This window comes from Sapajus apella, unplaced genomic scaffold (genome assembly GCF_009761245.1).
Source record: "Sapajus apella isolate SASKATOON/1434 unplaced genomic scaffold, GSC_monkey_1.0 scaffold36, whole genome shotgun sequence".
Taxonomy (NCBI): domain Eukaryota; kingdom Metazoa; phylum Chordata; class Mammalia; order Primates; family Cebidae; genus Sapajus; species Sapajus apella.
Window position 1 is genome coordinate 12,561,042 of NW_022436976.1, and position 22,193 is coordinate 12,583,234.

The window sequence follows — 22,193 nt, forward strand, 5'->3', positions numbered from 1 at the left end:
AATCTAAAATGCAATAAAATATATATTTAAAAACAAAACAAAACAAAACAAAACGTGTGTGTGTATTGGTGAGGGTAGATTCATATACATATTTTATAAGTTGGTAAGAAAAATGATTATAATATATATTGTATTCCCTGATAATAACAAAGGTATGCATAGTGATTACCACAGTTTCAAAATCAGTTTATTTGATCTTTAGGGATCCCAAGTTATTTATAACTGTATTTTTTTCCAGATGACAACTAAGTCTTAGCCTGAGTTTAAAGAGTTTGAAGGACAATGTGCTAAGTTCTGATACATTTAATGTACTCTGGAAAAAAGAGGTTGAGATAATTAGTGGGTGGATACTTGCCAAGTATCATAGATCCTACAGCCAGGATATAGCAAGAGACTCAGGTTTGCTCTGAGAACGGAGCCTTAAGGCAGCAGAATACTCTGTGGGAAAAGGTGACGTCTCAAGTTCCTCTTTCACTGTGCTCCTTTCAATTGTAACTGGTTTTTAAGAAATTATCTATTTGAAAAGCTATTGCTTACTGGATATGGCCTATTATCCATACTTTATAAATTAATAAGAAATAATTTGAAGACTTTTGTGCTTGCAGCCCATATTGCTTTGCAATTGTGTTCTTCCTGATTATTTACATAACCTGTATTAGAGTTGCTTGAAAGCATTCTACATCAATTTGTACTGCTCTTTTACTTAGTCTACCAATAAAAGCAAGGTGTGCTCATGTTTATTTTCCAGCTTCAGATATTTTTCACTGTATGGGAAGATATTTCAGTCTGTCACCCTGAGCCTGTGTCTATATGAAACAAAGCAATACTAAACCAAGTCTATTAAGCATTGTTAATTCAGGAAAGACAATACCGAACATATAATTTTGGACCCAGGTTGCTAAGGTTTTTCCACTTGTTGCCAGTACACAGCCCCTGTAGCATTATAATCCAGAAATGTTTAGGTTAACATTCATTTATTTATATATTAATTAATACTTTTTAGTTGTCTGCAATTTATCAGACACTGTACTATGCCGAGATATAAAGATGAAATGTGTCAGGTCAATAGGAAATGATGGTAATATTAGCTGGAATTTGTTTAGAGCTTATATTACAGGCACAGTGCAAGGGACTTCTTAAGCATTGTCTCATTTAGCCCTCATAGTAATGCTAGAAGTTAGACTTTATTATTGTTTCCACTCTACAAATGAGAAAAATTGATTTACGAATTAGAAGTGAATTTCACAAGTATAAATTGTGGCTTATTTTCAAAGCTTATTTATAATAAGTCTGCCATCAAGTCTGTGACTCACAGTACATATGTAACTTCCCAAGTAGGAGGTGAAGTCTATTTCTTCAAGCCCTTAAATGTGGCCTGTCCTCTCACTTCTGTGCATGTATTAGTCCATTCTCACACTGCTGTAAAGAGCTACCTGAGACTGGTTAATTCATAGAGGTTTATTTGATTCACAATTCCACATGGCTGGGGAGGCCTCAGGAAATGTACAATCATGATGAAATGTACAATCATTATGAAAGTCAAATGGGAAGAAGTCACCTTCTTCACAAGGTGGCAAAAGAGAGAGAGAGAGCAGTGGGAAAGCATTAAATACTTATCAAGCCACCAGATCTCATGAGAACTCACTTATTTTCATGAGAACAGCAATGGGCAAATCTGCCCTCATGATCCAGTCACCTTCCACCAAGTCGCTCCCTTGACATGTGGGGTTTACAATTCAAGATAAGATTTGAGTGGGGACACAGAGCCAAAGCATATCAGTGCATGTTCTGAGTCTATCCTCTAAGACCCTCTAGGAGCCCTGGCAGTTTCTGCTGCCTGCCTCTGGATGATGCATACACCACGTGAAAAGCTGATGCTTAACTATTGCAGACAAAGGCAGCAGGAGGAATGGTATGGAACCAGACAGGTGAGGTAAGAGGTCATCATGGGAGTTCTTCCGGTCTATCCTTTAGATAATTCAGCCTAATAATACAAGACTAGCCATAATACAACAGTAATCTCATAAGAACCACCCTAATGAGTCCAGTTGATTCACAGACTGTGAGAAATATATTGCATTAAGTCACTAAATTTTGCTTTGTTTTGCTGCTACCTCAGAATAGATAACTGGAACCCACAGTTACTAATATTCTCTCAAATATTCTAAACCAGAGGCCTTCAAAATAATTAGACTATTGTATATTATTATTTAAAGTTCTACATGTGTCTTATTTGTTTTACTTTGCCATATATAGTATTATCAATTTCACTGGCAATAAATTACATTATCATGTTATTTATATTCCCTAATATATTATTTACATCAGAAATGTATACCAGCAAAAACTTTAAAAATTAGTTAAATGTAATAAGAAGAAACATAAATTTCTACTATTTTATCCTTCAACCTAAATTTTTCTATATTAAGCACATTCTTAGATTTGGTTTAGGGATCATTGCATAATAGAACTACATAACAATAAAACAAGATGATTTTTAGTGATGAAGTAAAACACAGGGCATGATGAGAATATGGGGTAAAATTGCATTCATGTGCTTGAAGATTCAGAGAATGTTATAAGAAAGATATGTAATATGTATCTTCAAAATCCCAGAAAATGCTAAAACTAAATAAATGATAGAAAAAAACATGGTCAAACGTGCCTGATATATATAATCATACATATTGTAACATTCCTATGAATCAGGTCACTAGAAGGCAAATACAGACTCCCATAAAATCAATGTTACAAAATTTAAAAAGGAAGAGTTAATTTCTGATTATTACCATAAAATAAGCTGGAGGCATAGTCAACAATATATGATATAAAAACAATATAAAATATTCATAATCTTCTTCAATTACTGAAAAATAATAAAATTATATTTCAAGTAGTACAAAATAGATATAAATATTTAAGTAGTATTGTACCTCATGTTGGTGGCTTCATATCTATTTTATGATGTTATGCAGAATATAAAACAATATGATCAAATGTTGGACCCCAAATTATTTGGCCATCATAAAGTTTAATAAAAGATTCCACTTTTTTCAAACCTTGCTTCTTGTAAAATCAAGAAGAGCAAGTAGAGCACTGGATAAATTATTTGATTTATTTAGGGGAAGGTTAAAGCTGATGTTATCTTTCATTCAGGTCACTTTTCAAATTTTTGTTTTAAGCGGCACTTTCAATCAAGCAAACTTTCTTGATCCAATGAAATGGATCATTCATTTACCTTTTCATTTGACAAAAATTGTCAAGTGCATCCTTGTATTTAGAGTACAAGGATGATCCAAAGGTTCTGTCTTCATGGATGTTATACTCTAGAAGGGAGGAGAAAAAATGTAAACATATATGTATACTATATAACTACATCATTACATATAGTAAGTTACAGTATGATCATTGCTATGACAAAAAAATATAGAGAGCAGGGTAAGAGGGATAGGAGATGTCAAAGGTAGGGGTGGCATGCAATGTGCTGATTAAGGTAGATCTCACTGGAGGAAGTAAAGGAGAGAGCCTTGAGGATACACAGGCTAGGTTTTTCTGGGACAAAGAACTGTCAATCAGAGGCTCTAAGTAAGGAGCCTGGTGTGAACAAGCAAGAACCAGCAGGAACCTACATGGCTGAAGTAGAATGGGGAAGGGGAAAGGAATGTGTGAGAAAGACAAGAGCAAGAGTAAATAAAGACTTTGACTTTCACTTTGAGTAAAATGAGGAGCATTTGCAGGCCTTTCAGCAGAAAGTTACATTAAAAAATATTATGACTATTTTATTTAAAATAAATTTTAGGGATCAAAGGGACTACACAGGGGCTGTTGCAACTGGTCCCAAAATGCTATTGGTGATTTGGACTGAACTATCTCTGTTTCTCAATATTTCTGCTTCTATCTCTCTGAAAGAGAAATATGCATACACTTTTATATTCATATATATTATGGAAAAAAAGGCAGATAGTAAAGAGCAGAGTGAAAGTACTCCCACGTAGGTGTCACTCTGCCCAATTGCCAAGTCATATACAAACTTGTTTATCTATACCCCATCAACTTTCAACCTCCTCCCCAATTCCTGAATTACTTTGAAGCAATTTTATATATTTTAAAGGTACACTCTGCAGAGCCTACAACAGATTGGATGTAAGGCATGGGAAAAAAGAGAATAGTCCCAGGTGTACTCAAGGATTTTGTCCAGAGCAACAGGGAGGATGGAGGTGTCATTAACTAAAATGGAGCAAAGTCAAAGATGGAAGTTTGGGTTGGTGAGAGGGAATGTCATCAGAAATTTTTGAATATACTGATTTCGAGATATCTATTTGGTATCTAGGTATATATACTCAGACTCTCCCCTTACATGACCTAAATACCTAAAGCCATTATTTGAAAATCTGGCTGTGGATTTTTGACATAGAGATGTTTTGAAAATGTTGTCCTGATTCCTCACCTTTTCTTTGCTCTTTTCCTTAATTTTTGATGAAATGGGGGCTCAGACTTGGTCATGTTGTCTAGCATAAAGGATTATTCAAGAGGTACTACTGGGCTGGTCTGTAAAGTAGCAAGTTATTCATGAAATGATTAGACTTCATACAACACATGGTAGAGTAACTTTTACCTTCTCTGTGGTTTAAAAAACTATGGGAGGTTCTGCTGTAGGACTCCCCAGTAGGATCACTACGAATACACTAATGATTTACAGAGTCTGTAATACAAAAATGAGGAAATGCCACTTTTCATTACCACTTTTTTTGTTACCTTTTTGATTTCCTTAATCTCTGATAAATTCAGCAATCTTACAATGAGTTAGACAATTTTAAAGAAAGACCTGTAGATTTGACACCAACTGAATGGAAACTCCATTTATTATCGAAAATAAATCAATTAATAGACTGTTACATGGGTTCTGAAAACCAAGAGGCCTGGGTCTGAATTTTAGCTCTGCCACTTTCTAATGATATAATCTTAAAAAAATAATTTAACTTTTATACTTCTTTTTTTTTTTTCTTAGTTCTAAAAAGGGAAGAGAAATACCAATGTTTTAGGTTTGTTGTGAGGGTTAAATATGTTATCAGTATTAACAATTATGCCAGGTGTGGTGGCTCAAGCCTGTAATCCTGTACTTTGGGAGGCTGAGGTGTGCAGATCAGTTGAGGTCAGAAGTTCAAGACCAGCCTGGCCAACATGGTGAAACCCCAACTCTACTAAAAATACAAAAATTAGCTGAGCATGGTGGCACGTGCTTGTACTCCCGGCCACTCAGGAGGTTTGAACCTGGGAGGCAGAGGTGCAGTGAGCTGACATCGAGCTACTGCACTCCAGCCTGGGCGACAGAGCAATACTTTGTCTCAGAAAAAAAAAAAAAAAATTACAAAACACTCTGCGTAGACAGTTATCAATAAATGTTAACTAGTTTTACAATATAAGTAAAATGAACTTCTCCTAACAATGAAACTAGTTTCTCCTCATTTTGAAGTACAGAGAATGGTAACTTTAGGTATAATAATAAAATATATTTGTTCAAATACGTATAGTCTAACAACTTTAGACAGCACAGATATATTAAATCGCAAATCAAGGAGAGTGAAATAAGAATCATTTCCTTTGTGCATGCTTAAGCATCTCTTTCATCTTTCCAAAGCTTAGGAATGAGCGACAACTTCAGAGATTTGCGGAAAAATGGCAAGAATAAGCCCCAGTCACAAATTTCTAGAAAACACAGTGCAGGGAATAGCCTTCTCTTGTTCAGGGAACAGATTAAATGACCTAGTAATTGTGTAGTCCTTTCATTCTATAACTTCTGTGAATACAAATGAACTATTCAGGTGGAATTTCTGTAACAGGTAACTGCAGCAATCTTATCATAAACTAAACATTTTTGCCTAGCTCCAATCCACAAATTTCATCAGAGTATAATGTATATGAGCTGGTAGATTTTGTAATTTAGATTTTGGAAGAGCTTTTGACTAATTTCATCTAAAAACTGTCCTGAAACTCTAAAAGTGACTTTGTGTTTTCTCTGTTTGATGGTACGGAACAGGCAAATGTTTTTTTTAAAACAAGAATAATGCCCTCTACATTTAAATTTCACTTGTAGGAAATTAATTTTGTGTCTAAAGGTAAGAAATATATGAGGACGGAAGTCACTTAAGTATTTTTATCAGAGAATGTGGACAATTTGCTTTATTTTTTGCTTATTCCACCTCTAATAATATAATAGGCATTAAAAGAAAATTTGCTATGCTAACTTCACTATTCCAGAGGAAATTTCAGAGGGAAAGCAATATACTCCTTCTGTATATATTACATACATATATGTATATTAATGATTTGCATTTTAGGAATGTTGTTTTACATTGTGTAATGATTACAATATCCCATCTTGACGGTTGTTCACTTTTTGGCTTCTCAGCATCTAAATACCATTGTTATTTTTTGAGAGAAGTCCCTTGTCGTATAGCTTGTTATTGAGTTATAGTATTCTGCTCTTTTCTACTGAAAATGAAGAAAGGATACCCAATAACAATTTTCTCACTGCCATGGCAGCCAAGGTGGAGGCCCATGATCTGGAGCCAAGATATTCTGAAATCCCATATAGAATTGGGGTCTTGAGTGACTGATGTGGGTATGAAGGAGTGTTGGATTTCATATATGGAAACACATGTTGGTGATGTGATGATGCCACTTGTGCTACAGCAGAGACTTTGGAGTACCTTAGTAGTGGTGGTAACATTGGAACCTTGTCTGTATTGTTTCTGCTGCCTTACATCCAAAATAATTTTATGTAAGAATAAGTGCTACACGCACAGCATTAAATCCTAAAAATCCAGTGTGAGTATGTGATGGGGGTGTAACTTACATAGAGTGGTCAATGACTGATCTCTATAAAGATATTTTTTGATGTGAGATTTAGATGCCAAGATGATGTAAGACATGAAAATAATTTAGGGTCAAATGATCAAATGGAAGACATGATAACTGCAAATAATCTAAGAAGCAAATCAGGTTACTGTCATCTTGTGAAGAAAAAAAAGGCCAATCTATAACAAGAGTAAAGAAGAATGGTAAGAGATAGAGCTTATTTGTTATGTCATATGAGGGTAATTTTTGTATTAACAGTTGTTGGGCCTGACATGGTAGCTGACTCTGTAATCCCAGAACTCTGGGAGGCCTGAGGTGAGTGGGTCACTGGAACTCAGGAGTTCGAGACCAGTCTGGTCAACATGGTGGAACCTTATCTCTCCAACAAATACAAAAATTAACTGGGTGTGGTGGTCCACACCTGTGTTCCCAGCTACCTGGGAGGCTGAAATGGAAGGATTGCTTGAGTCCTGGAGATGGAGGTTGCAGTGAGTGGAGATCACAGTGGAGATCACATCACTTCACTACAGCCTGGGTGATGGAGTGAGACCTTGTCTTGAATTAAAAAAAGAATAGAAGAAACAGAAACCAAAACACAAACAAACAAAAAAATAATATCTATCCATAATCTGAAAGATAAGGTGAGAACTTGAGAGTGTTTTGAAGAAAGGCAAAGAAGAAACAGCCGAACACTTCTGCGTAAGGAATAAACAAGAATCAGGAATAAAAGTGAAGAATAGCAGGGAAGAGTGGAGAAAGGACCAAAAGACATTTTAGAATGCTGAAATCAAGTTGATGGAAAAATCTTGGCTCTTTCCAAAAATTGAAATATTTAATGTTTAATTTTCAGCTTTCTGTTCTAGTTCCTGCCAAAAACAATTGCACCTTGGCTTCCATTAAAACTCTGTTACGTAGAGTTGCCTGTGTTGAATGCTATTTTGATGGGTTGTGGGCCTGGAGATAACAAAACTAGCTGTAGGGTATGAAACAGAGACTAACAGAAACAGAAGTGAGGTAAGATAATGAAACATGAGGAATTCACAGAAGACGTAGTTTCAGACAATGTTACATATACCTTAAGAAGCAGGGTGAAAATACCTTCTGCTACTACCATCTCACCCTCTACCCCACAAAATACCTCTCTTTGTCCTAGGAATAGTGAGAATTAAAATTTGTAAAATCAGAGGATCCCTACTCATTCATTAGTAAGGGCTACTGTTGACATGGTAGACATACAGCAATCTAAAAAGGAAAATATTCCAAAAAACTTGAAGATCAGAAAAATGCATTTAAATAAAAAATCCTGGAGGGTTATTAAAACCATATGAAATTGCATGAGAATCAAAATCTCTTTGTTTACATATCTTTGCACTCAATTGACTGCAAAAGATAAAAACTCTGTGGTTATAGAAAATAATACTGTTGCAGTGCATCAGCCTCTGGATAAGCAACAAAAATAAAGTCCAGACTTGGCTGGCATTTTCCATGAAAATGAACATATTGGTTCCTCATTTTAAAATCAATTTACTTGTTCTTAGGTGGTAGGAGCAGATGAAAACAATGCTGTCAACCCCACACTATTTTGAAGGTGACATCTGCAAATGCAGGTTTCATTCTTCCATTGTCTGAGCCACTTTAATCATTCATATTTGCAGCTGTCTGAAAGAACCCTTCATTCGCATCCTTTTCCTGGGGGCAGAGAAATGGAACCGGCTATTCATTTAGACCACTTAGAAAAATCCAAACCGTGTATTCTCAGATACTGAGCCTATCTTTCTGGAGTTGCAGATGTTTTCTAGCACTGATCCTTTTATCATTCAGAGAAAGAAAAAGAAATGGCTCTATTTATTGCTTAGTAAAATATGTATTTTCTTAAATTTGCTGCAATTAGATTTCTAAAATTGAATGCATTGAACTTGTATCACTTTGGGAGTAAGAAATAATAAAGCATGTGTTTGATTACTGGAAAGGCTTTTTCTTGTCCATATCTCATGCTTTTTAAATTTATTCAAGAGCCGTCACTGCTGTTTTCATCAAAATCTACCCCCTTTGATATTCCTGACACTGTAAGGTCAGCGCAGTGGTTGTGAAGAGACCTTATTCTGCCTTTTGAGAGATAACTACATTGCTGGATTTCTTTTTACTATGAAGCATGTATCTGATAAATGTAATGGCAATTTCAAAATGAACAAAAAACAAACAAAACTATGATAGAGATATTTTAGACAGATTTTTGACTTAGCAGGGCAGTTATATCACTGATTACAAAACTATTATCAGATCAGAGGCTCTAGTTATACCATAATCTTATCTTCAACACCAGTGACGAACTGTCTTTCAGACTCAATGGCTTCAAGAACTCTATGTGACATAGGATTATATTTTCTTTTCTTGTGTCCTTGAAATCTTTAAGACAGAAAATTGAAAGCGTATCGATAGCGATAGCATGAGAGACTTTTAAAGCAATCTTGTTGGGTTTGAGTTACTTGAGAGCATACTTTTACTGACTCCAGAAAAAAGTAGCTCAGAATTTACCAAATGACCGTATACGTTTATGTCACTGTAACCTTAAATTACATTACTATTTTTTTATATATTTACTTATTTTTAGTCAATTAAATGTTTGTTAGCAGCAGAATACCTAAGACAACAGATATTACCAAAAACAATTATCATGAGGGATCATTATAAGAAAAAGCATCATGCCAGTTGTGATCAAGAACCTGAAATAGATTATTATCTTTCAGAAGTAACATTATAGGTTGCTTACTCTTCAACTATAATGTTAGAGAATTAAATATTTAAAATGGTTAATAATTTTGTTCAATAATTACTACATATTATTCTAACCACTTTGTTGAAGAGTCTGAATTCAGTGGACATATAAATATGAAATAATTTTTCTCCTATTACTACTTTTAGCCATGATATCTCAGGCAAATCTCATGATTTTCCAGTTATTTTCAGTCCTATATACTTCACTCTATTTGGAAACTCTAATATTATGTCCAAGTTAGTGATTACTTCTTTCCATTTCCCAGCCCTCCTCAAACTGCAGCTTGAGCGTGTTGACGTAGTAAGTTATCAAACAAGTCTTCAGTAAAGAACATTTTCTGAGCTCTTCAGCAAGGGGGAACTCGCGGTGCTATAAAAATCTCTTGAGACTGAGTTCCCTTGTGGACCACTGAACCACAGTAATTGGTAAGAACTTCCACACCTCTCTTCTGCTACGATAAGAAGTGGGCTATAATTTTATTTTTTTCCTTCTCTTTTTCTGGGTTCTTCTCCTCTCTGGTGCTTTGGGATTTACTTAATTGAAGCTATTTTGTGCTTGATTGATTCTGCTGCTGCTCTATCATCACCCAGGCCCTTGATAGCGGCATCCAAACCCTGTAAGGTGCATGCATTAGCTCTTTAGAATGCATTTCATGGATCTCTTAATTGTACAGGTTCCTGTAGATTGTCTCAATCCTTTCAAACCCTTTGAGATCCCACCCTTGGCAACTCACCCCATATTGTCTTCCTGCTAGGATCCTCTTCAACAGATGAAGTATTAACTCTGGCTATCTTGCATGGCATCTGCTTGGCTCATATGAAACTCATGCATACATTTCATGCCAAACTGCGGGAGTACAGGTTGTTCTACTGTGTGCTCCCTCTCCTCGCAGATTTTCTCCAATTCTCTTCTATCTCTATTAATATAAGTACCAAAGGAGATCAGAGAGACTATTATACGATTATACCATTTTTTAGGGACTAATGTAAATGGACTTTTTTGCATCTAAACAGCATTTTTTAGGGACTGATACTCTAGCCTTCTGGTAGTCAACACATTCCTATAAAGAATTATCTTTGAGTTCCCTTTATTTGGCTTGGTATTCCCCACAAGACAAAAAAAAAATCATGGCTTTGAAAGTTTCCCCTGTTCTTATTCTACATGCACTTATATAGCCTATGGGTGAGTTAGGACGTGGGGTGACTATTGGGGTAATGCATCCTCACAAGACTTAAAACAACTTTCTCAGGGCCAGGCGCGGTGGGTCAAACCTGTAATCCCAGCACTTTGGGAGGCCGAGGCGGGTGGATCACGAGGTCAATAGATCGAGACCATCTTGGTCAACACGGTGAAACCCCGTATCTACTAAAAATACAAAAAATTAGCTGGGCATGGTGGCGCGTGCCTGTAATCCCAGCTACTCAGGAGGCTGAGGCAGGAGAATTGCCTGAACCCAGGAGGCGGAGGTTGCGGTGAGCCGAGATCGCGCCATTGCACTCCAGCCTGGGTAACAAGAGCAAAACTCCGTCCCCCCCCCCAAAAAAAAAAAAAACAATTTTCTCCCCAGCTTTGAATTCAAATAGTCATTTGTAGTGACAAAAAATGTCATATCAGTTTTGTCCAGTGTTTGAAATAATAATTTGAATTATTTCTTTAGTTAAATAAAACTGAGTTGACTTCATGTAGAGGTAAAGTGTTAATTATATATATTCGATGTACAAAATTTCTGCTGAAATAATTTCTTTACACCTACAAATCTTTCTTACTAAACTTTATCCAGTGTATATCCATGGTCACAGAAGTTTGCCTAAAGTGAGATTACAGGAAGCACAGAGAATCTGATGTTATGAGACTAGAGAGAAGAAAAAGTAAGATTAGTAAGCACAAATAGAGGAAAGCAACAATGGTTTTTCTTTGGTGGACACCAAAGTAAGACATGAGCAAATTCACCAGTGCAATGCATTTATTAAGGACGTTCAAGAAGCACGTACTTGCCATGGACAACAAGTGAAAAGGCATGTTCTGCCTAAGTGTGTTTACCGTGAGGAGGTCAAGGTATGGAGTTTATATGAGCTTAAGGAATTTGGCTTAGAGCTAGAGCCAGTTTATTAAACTATTTTGGGCAACAACCTAGAGCCTGGGAATGTTCAAGGCCTTGGCTTGGGTTCAGACTTGCTGGGAAAATCCTGAAGTTGACTGGGTTACAGAGAAGTTAAGGCAGTCAGTGCTTTTCGGGCAGGACACAGAAAGAAAGCAGAGAAACTGGGGAACCCTACTGAAGCTATGGATATCAGCAGTTCTGGTTTTTTTTACCTACCAATTTTTATTCACTCAGGAAGAATTGCATTTTTCTATCTGCTATGTGGCAGAAATAGTGTGAGGTAATACAATATAATAGATTATGATTAGAATTCAATACAGTGTCCAAAGTAAATCAATATAAATTAAAACACTCTAATTTGGGACTTAAATATTGCCTCACTCTATTACCTTGAGCAAGCAAACCTGTTAACCTTAACCTTGGTTTCCTCAAACTGGGGGCTAAAAATTATTTACCTACCTCATAAGGGTATGAGGATTAATTAGTTAATGTTTATAAAGTGCTTTTAAGAGGAAAGGAGCTGAATAAGAATTGCATTTAATCATACAGCCTCTTAATTTGATTTTAGTGTTTGAGAACAATGTGGGTCTAATTTTGCAGTTGCCACACAGCCCTAGTTTCTATGTCTGTAGAAGGAATTCACAATGCATTCTTAATTTCTAGAAGAATAGCACCTTATAAGGAAACTACTACAATACTAAAATAATATAAATCAACTACTATTTTTAGAAGACTTCTGGCAACACAGACCTACAGCCAGGTAGCCTAAGCCCAGAGAGCCTTCTCCAAACAAACACTGGATGGAAGGTGGAGGGGTTGGTACACAATTTCTTTTTTTTTTTTTTGGAGACAGAGTTTCGCTCTTGTTACCCAGGCTGGAGTGCAATGGCGCGATCTCGGCTCACCGCAACCTCCGCCTCCTGGGTTCAGGCAATTCTCCTGCCTCAGCCTCCTGAGTAGCTGGGATTACAGGCACGCGCCACCATGCCCAGCTAATTTTTTGTAGTTTTTAGTGGAGACGGGGTTTCACCATGTTGACCAGGATGGTCTCGATCTCTTGACCTCGTGATTCACCCGCCTCGGCCTCCCAAAGTGCTGGGATTACATGGTACACAATTTCTTATAAAACGATGGCAAATGCCATCGTTTATTCAGCGCTTACCGCCTCCCAAGGCCAATTCTAACTGCTTTATGGGGATTACCTCATTTGATCCTGACAACAGCCCTATGAGGTAAGTATTCTATTTGTCCTATTCTATATTTGGGATATTAAGGTTCAGAAAAGTTAAGTAACTTGACCTAGAATCTATAGCTATTGATGGATAGAGAGAGGAGTTGTTCAAAGTCCAAAGTGTTTGTGATTAAATATTGAGATTTATTGCCTCCTATGAATTAACATAGAAATTTAAAGAATATTTGTCCTTAGTCACATTTCCCAACATCCTTGACAGGAATACTGAGGGGCCCTTTTATGTCCCCATTTACTAGGCAAGTCCCATCTGTGTAACTGTTCCTTCTATCTTCAACCACGTTTCTGTCTCAATATAACTGTAAGCATGCTATAAGACTAAAGTGCATTGGTGATGTTGGGATTAACCTAGGAGTCAGGGTCAGAGGAAAGAGACTCCATGTTGCACAGCCAGACTTTTCCAGTTTTTGTGCCATCTTCCAAGATGCTCATCATACTCAATCTTGGGTAAGAGTGTGGATTTAAAATGTTTTCACTAAGTTCAAGGTTCTTCCAATATCTGTTTCTCTGACCCCTTTAATTCAGTTATTACTATGTAATTAGTCCTGCACTTACTGTTTACCACTTCTTCATTCTAAGTCTTAATCTCCTAATTTCCCAACCCTACAATTTCCGGTATATTGCAAGTAATTAACAAAGATTTTTAGAACTGAACAAAACCTGTCTAGGAGACTCGGCCACGAGTCACAGCTGCTCCCTTGGAGAAGTCATCTTCATGATCTAAACTAACAATTTAAAAGTATCTTTTTCCTAAGCTATCCAAAAGGATTTATGGATGCGGGCCCAAGAATCATCACTAATCCAGACTTATATGATCATGGTCTCTACTAGGTAAAAGTAACTTCTTTGTTACAGAGAACTTCCATGGCAGAAGTTGGGACTCCAAGAATCCTCACTAATCCAGACTTATATGATCATGGTCTCTACTAGGTAAAAGTAACTTCTTTGTTACAGAGAACTTCCATGGCAGAAGTTGGGACTCTCCGGAAAGAACTGAGATCCACGAAATTGGCAAGTGGCCATGGCCAACTGCAGAAACTAAGAGAATATATCCTAAACAATACCATAATTTTTTAAAAATTACAGACTAGGGTGATTATTTTTAGGAATGCACAGAGAACATTTATATAACATGTGTAATTAAATTAGATGATATGTATTTCCTTCTAGTTTTAAAATTCCATGAGTCCAATATTTATCTATGATTATAAGAATTTAAGACCATACACATTTCTGAATTACTTAATGGTATAAGGCTACTGTGTCTTGTGTCATACCGTCCTATACACATGCTGTAAAACATTGATGTGATGATTATTTACTCCTCATTAACAACTTATGGCGAACGAATGATATGTGAAGTGGGTGCTGGTTTTTACTCTGCTGTCAACCTAGCAATGTTACCTTAGGTAAAAATTTGACATATTTAGACAACAGTTTTTACATCCATATACATGGTGGGTGGAAAAACATACCAATTAGTATTTAAGAGGACTTGTTAGGGAGACTTTTGAGGTGAAGAGGTTAGTAACATTTCAGCAATTACTTCGTGAATGAAACATCATGGATCTGGAAAAAGAATAGAAGACATGGAATGGAGAAAGATTTCACCTTTTTCCACTTGCAAGTGGCACGGTCTTTAGATTCCTGAGTAGACCTGTTAAAAAACCTCTGATCCAGAGCACTTTCATATTTTACAGTTGAAGAAACCAATGACTAGAGAGTTTAAAATACTTGCCAACAGGACTGTAGTTATGACAATACTGGGTCACAACTAGAAACAAGGTCGTTTAACATCATAATTACATATTTCTTTTCCCATATGCCTTTTTACACCGCTCCCTCTTCATAAAACAGCTCATATGATTTACATACAGATTTGCCATATAACATTACACGATGCTACATTTGGAAAGAAAGCAAGGGGTACTTTTACTTAATAGATAAAAAAAGTAAAAATAAAATTTACACAAAAATATAATGCTATTTTTAAGATGCAGCAAATATTTGAGTCCCAGATGTCAGCCTGAGTCCAATGTTCTTTTCCCATGCCACTGAAGTAGCCTTATAGAGAAGAATACTCAATGTTTGAAAAGAAATCTGATTTTATGAATCCAATTATATATAGCTGGTATCTCAGTTGATGATAAACGAACATTCTATTTATGAACTGTTTGTTAATGATGCTGACTCACTGGGCTATGAGATAACCAGACAACTATAAAATTGCCAGAAAATATCCTAGAAAACGGCATACTTTTGCACACTCTATATGTGGAAGCCAAACTGGTAAACTAATATAGAACAAATAGAGGCCAGAAGACACAAGAAAAATCCACCTTGTTTCATTCTCACTACTAATAGTTACAGTGAGATAAAAAATACAGTCTCATCCTTGAATTATATGTCTTGCAATGAAAAGCTAATAATCACAGACAGGCTTTAAACAATGGAATGCACATACATTTTAGAGGAAAAATAAAACATCTTTTTCCACTCACTTCCACAGGTATGGATGGAGTAGTTCAATATTACACTGTCATACTTGATGATTGATACTGCAATTTCTTGATTTTGCAGTACTCTGTGTAACTCAATAATGAATCTTTTCTGTGTTCTACATGCAACCTCTTTTCAATGCCAATATAAATGACTCCTTTTCATTACCATCATTACCTTGCATTATGGAGGGATTATTCTTGTAGGCTGTTGTTTCCCATGTCTGTTTTAAGGAAGGTCTGTCAATGAACTGGGAATTTCGTGTTTCTGCTATCAATCAGTTCACATCGTCAAAGAGAAAATGCTGAAGAAAATGCTAAAGTATTGGCAGCAGAATTTTGGTGAGGGTCACTTAACTTTGTGTGCTGCAAGCAGCTGACAACAAACCCTGTAATTTCCTTTTTGAATATGCTTGCTTAGTATATCTCACCATCAAGTTTGCTCCTTTTTCTGATAATTTACATTGAGGCACCTTTTCCTCTTCTTTGGTTTTGTAGAAGTCACTGTAGGAATTATGGAATGACTGATGAAAGCCTTCATCACTGACCTTGTTAGCCCTGCTGTGAGCATTTCTCTATTAAGCCCTTCTTCTAATCCTGCTCTACTCCTCTTGTAAAAGTAACTACCATTTATAATCATCTAATTGTACCCAGAGTAGTACTATGCAAAAGTTACATTTTTGAAATAATGCAACACCAGGTGGGCTATAAAATTGGGAAGATTATCCAAGTAGTATCTTTATTTACCAATTATGTTATTATTATAGTTTATCATTATCTAACAATTTAGAATGCACACATACACAAACACCACGGAAAGTTGAAACATGGCTTCATGGCTTTCCCAAGGGATATATAATTTATATCAAACTAGAAGCAAAGTGCTTATTATTTGGTCTGTATTTTTATTTTTCCTGGCATTTGTTGGATATTGTCTTTAGACAAATTATTTTAATGGTTGTTTTTAGGGATGTGAAAAGGAAAGGGTGTTTGAACATCAAGAATCAGGAATCAGGATGTTTAAATAAATTACATAAGAGTTTAGCAGTTGATGAATATACTCAGTGGCCACGGTTGCCCAAGAAAAGAACAAACCACAAACTGCTGGGTACAAGACAAGAGGAAAGAGAAAGTTAAGTCAAGTTGGGTGCTTATGTGATTTCTTTGATTTGAAGGAATTTTAAGCCAAAATAAATCCAAAATGAAAACACTTTCAAATGAAAAGTTTGCCTCATTAGTCAAATCAAATATCTAAGTTGAGGAAAGATAAATCCTGTCACATTTTGGACTTGTTAAATATCTGGAAATATTTTCAAATGAAAGATGTTTCTAAAATTCAATAAAATGTCATTCAATCTTAACCTTAATTTAAAAAATATCTGAGTAACAGATATAAGACTTATTCCTATGCTTTTAGGTTATTTAGAGTCACCCTATTAAAACTTTTCTTTTTGAGGTATTTTCAGGGAGATGGCTCTAAAAGTTTCAAATTTAATTAAACAAACTAATTAAATTTAGCTGTTCTATTTTAAATTTTCTACTCAAGGCTATATTGGCCATCATGTATTCAACTGTTTATTTCCCTTTTTCCTTGTGAATATTTACCTGAAAGTACTAATTGACACATGGTGCAAACATTTTAATACATGATGTAAAGCCAAATGAAGAGTGTCATAAGACATATTTTTTGGAATAATAGACATTAAGCAATGTTAAAAATGATTCTTATTTTGCTAAAATACAAAATAGGAAATTCTAATAATCTCCCATGATGAAAGAAATCTTATTTGGAAGGTACTTAGGCTTTTAACCATAAGAATATGTGATTAACAAGGTAAGTTTTCACATTGGAAGAAAATTTAACACCTAGATGCCAACAGTATTCTTGATTCTTTCTATATTAACCCATTGTTTTTATTGAATAAGCCTGTGTAATCCCGCTTTGTTCTTCTGGAGTATAACATTCTAAGTGGTGCAGTGTTCATTGTAGCTCTTAATGCTGACATGTAGGCTTTCCTGGGATCATAATTAAAATCTGAGTGTATCTTTTAATCTATTTAGTGTACATTCCCCTAGGGGTTTGGCATCTTGCATTCAGTCTGTCTTCATTTGTATGATTTATGCTTTTATCTAATTTTTATATATGCATGGAAAATTGGTAATGTTTCAATAAGAGCTGCTGGCCCACCTCATTTTGAACCATCAGTTTTAGAATATCCTTTTGAGACTTACTTGGACTCTGCAAGAGCATGAAGACCTGAAAGTCAAAGTGAGGAAATGGCACATGATTTGGTAAGATTACACCAACTGGTCTGTACTATGTAGGGAGTCTCTTTTTTATTGTAATATAGATTTATGTTTTTAAATAGGAAAATTCACACTGTTTTGTTGTTGTCATTGTTGTTTGTTTTGTTTTGAGATCGAGTCCTGCTCTTGTTGTCCAGGATGGAGTGCAATGGCATGATCTCTACTCACTGCAACCTCCATTTCCTGGGTTCAAGAGATTCTCCTTTCTCAGCCTCCCTTGTAGCTGGGATTAAGACATCTGCCACCACACCAGGCTAATTTTTTTGTATTTTTAGTAGAGGCAGGGTTTCACTATGTTGGCCACGCTGCTCTAGAGCTACTGACCTCCTGCCCTGGCCTCCCAAAGTGCTGGGATTACAGGTGTGAGCCACTGTGCCCAGCCCACACTGTTGAATAGTTATGATTTATACAATTTAAAAATTAAATTACGTAATGAAACATTCTTCCTGAATCCTTGTCCTATCAATCCATTTTAACACCTCCTAATCACAGGTGGCCCTTATTTTGGATACCCTGACTAAAACTCCAAAGTTTTAAAACATACATCAAAAAAAAAAAAAAAAAAAAAAAAAATTTTCTGCCTTCTTCCCTCTTTGCTTTCATAACATAAGTAATTGCACATATAAACTCTATTATGCAATTTAATGGTATATCTTGAAAAGCTCTGAGAAATGAGGAGAGACAAGTAAGAGACACTAAAAAGGAAAATCCAAAGACAGAAGGAGAAAAGGAGGCTATCACAAAGTTTTGAAAGTTGAGTGAAGAAAATATTTTAAAGAGAAGAGAAATCCATTGTGTCATAAACAATTGAAATGTTAAGATATAGGGACTGAAAAATATTGAGCTTAGTACTTTGGAGTTACTTGCAACACTTACAAGAGCTATTTCAGACAAATGGTGATGGTGAATACTCAACTGAAATAGATTCAAGAGAGAATGTGTTGTTAATATAATAAACCATGTTGATAATTCTACTTATATCAAATAGCTATCCATATCTATAACCAAATCTACTAAAAATAAATGTATTATTCTTTCAATAGCTTGCTGGATTCTCTATGCTAAACATATTTGTTAAAGAATTTGATAGATATTCAAAAGTAAACTTAGTTGAAAGTATTTTTTCAGAGCAGTATTGTAAAATTTTGCCATGTTATGCTCATTTCATAATAGGAATTTGGACTTTTATCACATTTTATGCCTGGAAAGAGTTTAAATAGCACTGAAATTACTTCTTTTTTTTTTTTTTTTAAAAAAAAAATAAGTTTTGGTTGAATTGCACTCTCAGACCATCTGGGCATGGTGTTCTTTTATAACTCTCTCTATTTTGGCCATGGAAATCAGGCTACACAGATATCATATTTCCTGTAGTTAACTTCAGTAAATTATCTTTTAGTCATTAAAAGTATATTTAAAATAATACAAGTATTTTCTTCTTCTTTTTTTTTAGTTACCTCTCTTTTGGTGGTTATTTCTTCATTTAGTTTATTTTATTGCTCGATCATGCTCCCTTTACCTCAATTAAATTTTTAGCAGTTTATATCTGCTTTTGTGGTCTTGTTTTAAATGATCAGTTTAGGTTTTTTAGTTTTTTTTTTTAATTTGTTAGTTCGTGCTTCAACTTCATTAATTTCTTCTATCTGCTGTTTTGTGCTTTATTAATTTTTCTAAATTGTTTAGGTGCTTAATTCATTTTTTCCTTTTTGCCTATTTATATGAGCATTTAAGTCTATAGATTTTTCTCCTCATTGCTTTGGTTGAATCCTCTAGTGAGCAGCATGAAGGTCATGACCACAGATCACTAGCACCACACAGGTTGGATGCAACCTAGGGCTTAATAAGAGGACAGTGTTAAGCAGAGAAATAGTACAGTATATAGACTCTGCAACTCCCATTGTTCCACAAAGTAGACCAGACATAGAGTTTCTTTATGCATCATGGACAATATTATAGCAGAGAGGGATCTACCACAACTAATAGGACACCCATGAGTGCGACTGAGTCCTGCTCCTATCCTGTATACATATTTGGAGGCTAGTCTAAGAAGGACAAGGTATGCCTTGTTTCCCTAAGTAAAATACGCCAGTCAGCAACTGAAAGACCTGGGGACAGCCTTACCTTGTAGGAAGGTGGTCATTCATGGCAAGTCTTGTTCTCTCTCCTTAAATGGGCTTAGTTCAGCTAAGCCATCTCTCTGCCAAACTATCAGAAGAGGGAAGGATATGAGCTTCCAGATTCACTCAGACCTATCTTTTATCAGTTCATACCTTAGATCTCCAAGCTTATTGATTATAATGTTCTCAATAAGCCTCATGAGATCTGATGGTTTTAAAAAGAGAAGCTCCCCTGCATGAGCTCTCTCTTTGCCTGCTGCCTTCCATGCAAGATGTGACTTGTTCCTCCTAGCCTTTGGTCATTATTGTGAGGCTTCTTCAGCAATGTGGAACTCTAAGTCCAATTAAACCTCTTTCTTTTGTAAATTGCCCAGTCTCAGATATGTTTTTACCAGCAGCATAAGAAAGGACTAATACAGCTTTTCAGGTGTTTGCAGAGGCTTAGGTATGGTAATCTAAGTTTATGGTCTATGAAGCTATATCTGCATTGGGGGGCACTCCAAGCCCAGTAATGCTGGCTTTTGCAGAATTAGTGGTCTTGGATAATATCTAGAAAAATTACCTGGATTATCTTATTCTCTTCCCTTACTTTCTCCCAAAACAATCTCCCCCCCTCTCTCTCTCTTTCTCTCTCTCTCTCCCCCGCCTCTGTGCTGAGCTGGCTGGAGCTGGAAGAGGAGCAGCCCAGATACCCCTATGGTCACCACCAGTGGGACTGCAATGGGTCAGATCTGAAGCCAGCATGGTACTGGTTCTCATCCAAGGCCTATGGTAACTAATGCTTTGCTACTGCCTGTGTTCACTTAAGATCCCAGTGCTCTGCAATCATCAGGTGGTAAATCCAGCCAGGCTGTGTCCTCTTCAGGGCAGTGAGTCTCTCCCTAAGACCTGGGCAGTTCCAGAGATGCCATCGAGGTGCCCAGACCTGGAGTCAGCAATCTTAGGAATCTACCTTATCCACTATTCTACTGTGGCCAAGTTGGTACTCAAGAAAGAAAACAAAGTCCTTGCCATTGTTCCTTCCCCTTTTCACAGACAGAGGATTCCCTGCCCATGGCTTCACTTCCCCAGGCCCATGGCAAGTACTCCCTGACTACTGTCAATGTTCACTCTAGGCCTAAGGGCTTTTCGGTCAGCTTGTAGTCAATGATGCCAGGACTGGATTCTTCCTTCAGGGCAGCAGGCTCCCCTCTAACTTAGAAAGGTCCAGAAATGCCATCCAAGAGTCAAGACTAGAATTGAGGACCTCAAGAGCCCACTTGCTGGTCTACCCCACTGTAGCTGAGCTAGTACCTAAACTGAAGACAAATTACCCTTTACTTTTCCCCGTCCTTTTTTAAAGCAGTGAGAGTCTCCCCCGATAGCCACCATAGCTGGGAATGTGCTGGGTCACACCTCTAACCAGCACATCTCTGAGTCTCATTTAAGCCCATGGCAAGTATTGCCTGGGTATTTCACTGCTGATTATTCAGGGCCCAATTGCTCTTTAGTCATCAGGTGATAAATCCCACTAGGACTACTTTCCCTTCGTGGCCATGGGTTCCCTTTTGGCCCAGGGTATGGGAACAAACGTCATCAGGAGCTAGGCCTTGGAATCGGAGTCTCAGGACTCTGCCCAGTACCCATCTTACTATGGTTGAGTTGATATCCAAGTTGTCAGACAAAGTCTGCTTTACTCTTCTCTCTCCCCTTCTCAAGCAGAGAGGAGTCATCTCCTGGAGCTGTGAGTTGTACTGCCTGGGATTGGTGGAGGGGTGGTGCAATCAATCCTTTGATCACCTCAGCTCGTGTCTCATTAAATCACATGTTCCCCAAGTTCACTGGCTCCAAGCTCACCACAAGCACTAGAAGGTGCCCAAGAATTGCAGTCCTTGTGGCCTTGACTACCTTTCAAGTTTATTTACTTTAGCCCATGGTGGTAAGGCTTGCTGGAACTCAGATTCCAACCACTTGGGTGGGTGATTTGCCTTTGGCTAGGGCTGATCTAAATGTTCCCTCTGAGGATGCTGGCTGAGCTCTGCCGGTGTCATTTTCCACTGTGACAGGGCAGCATTAAGTTCCAATACAAACTCCCACAATTATGACACTCTCTTTCCCGCAAGCACACAGATTCTTTCTCTGTGCCATGCAGCCACTGTTAGGAGATGCAGATGGGGTGACATTGGCAATTCAAGACTGTCTTTACTGTCTCTTCAGTGCCTCTTTCTGTAATATGTAGTTAAAACTAGGTATTTTCATCACTCACCTGATTTTTGGTTCTTCTGAAGGTGCATTTTCGTGCAGATAGTTG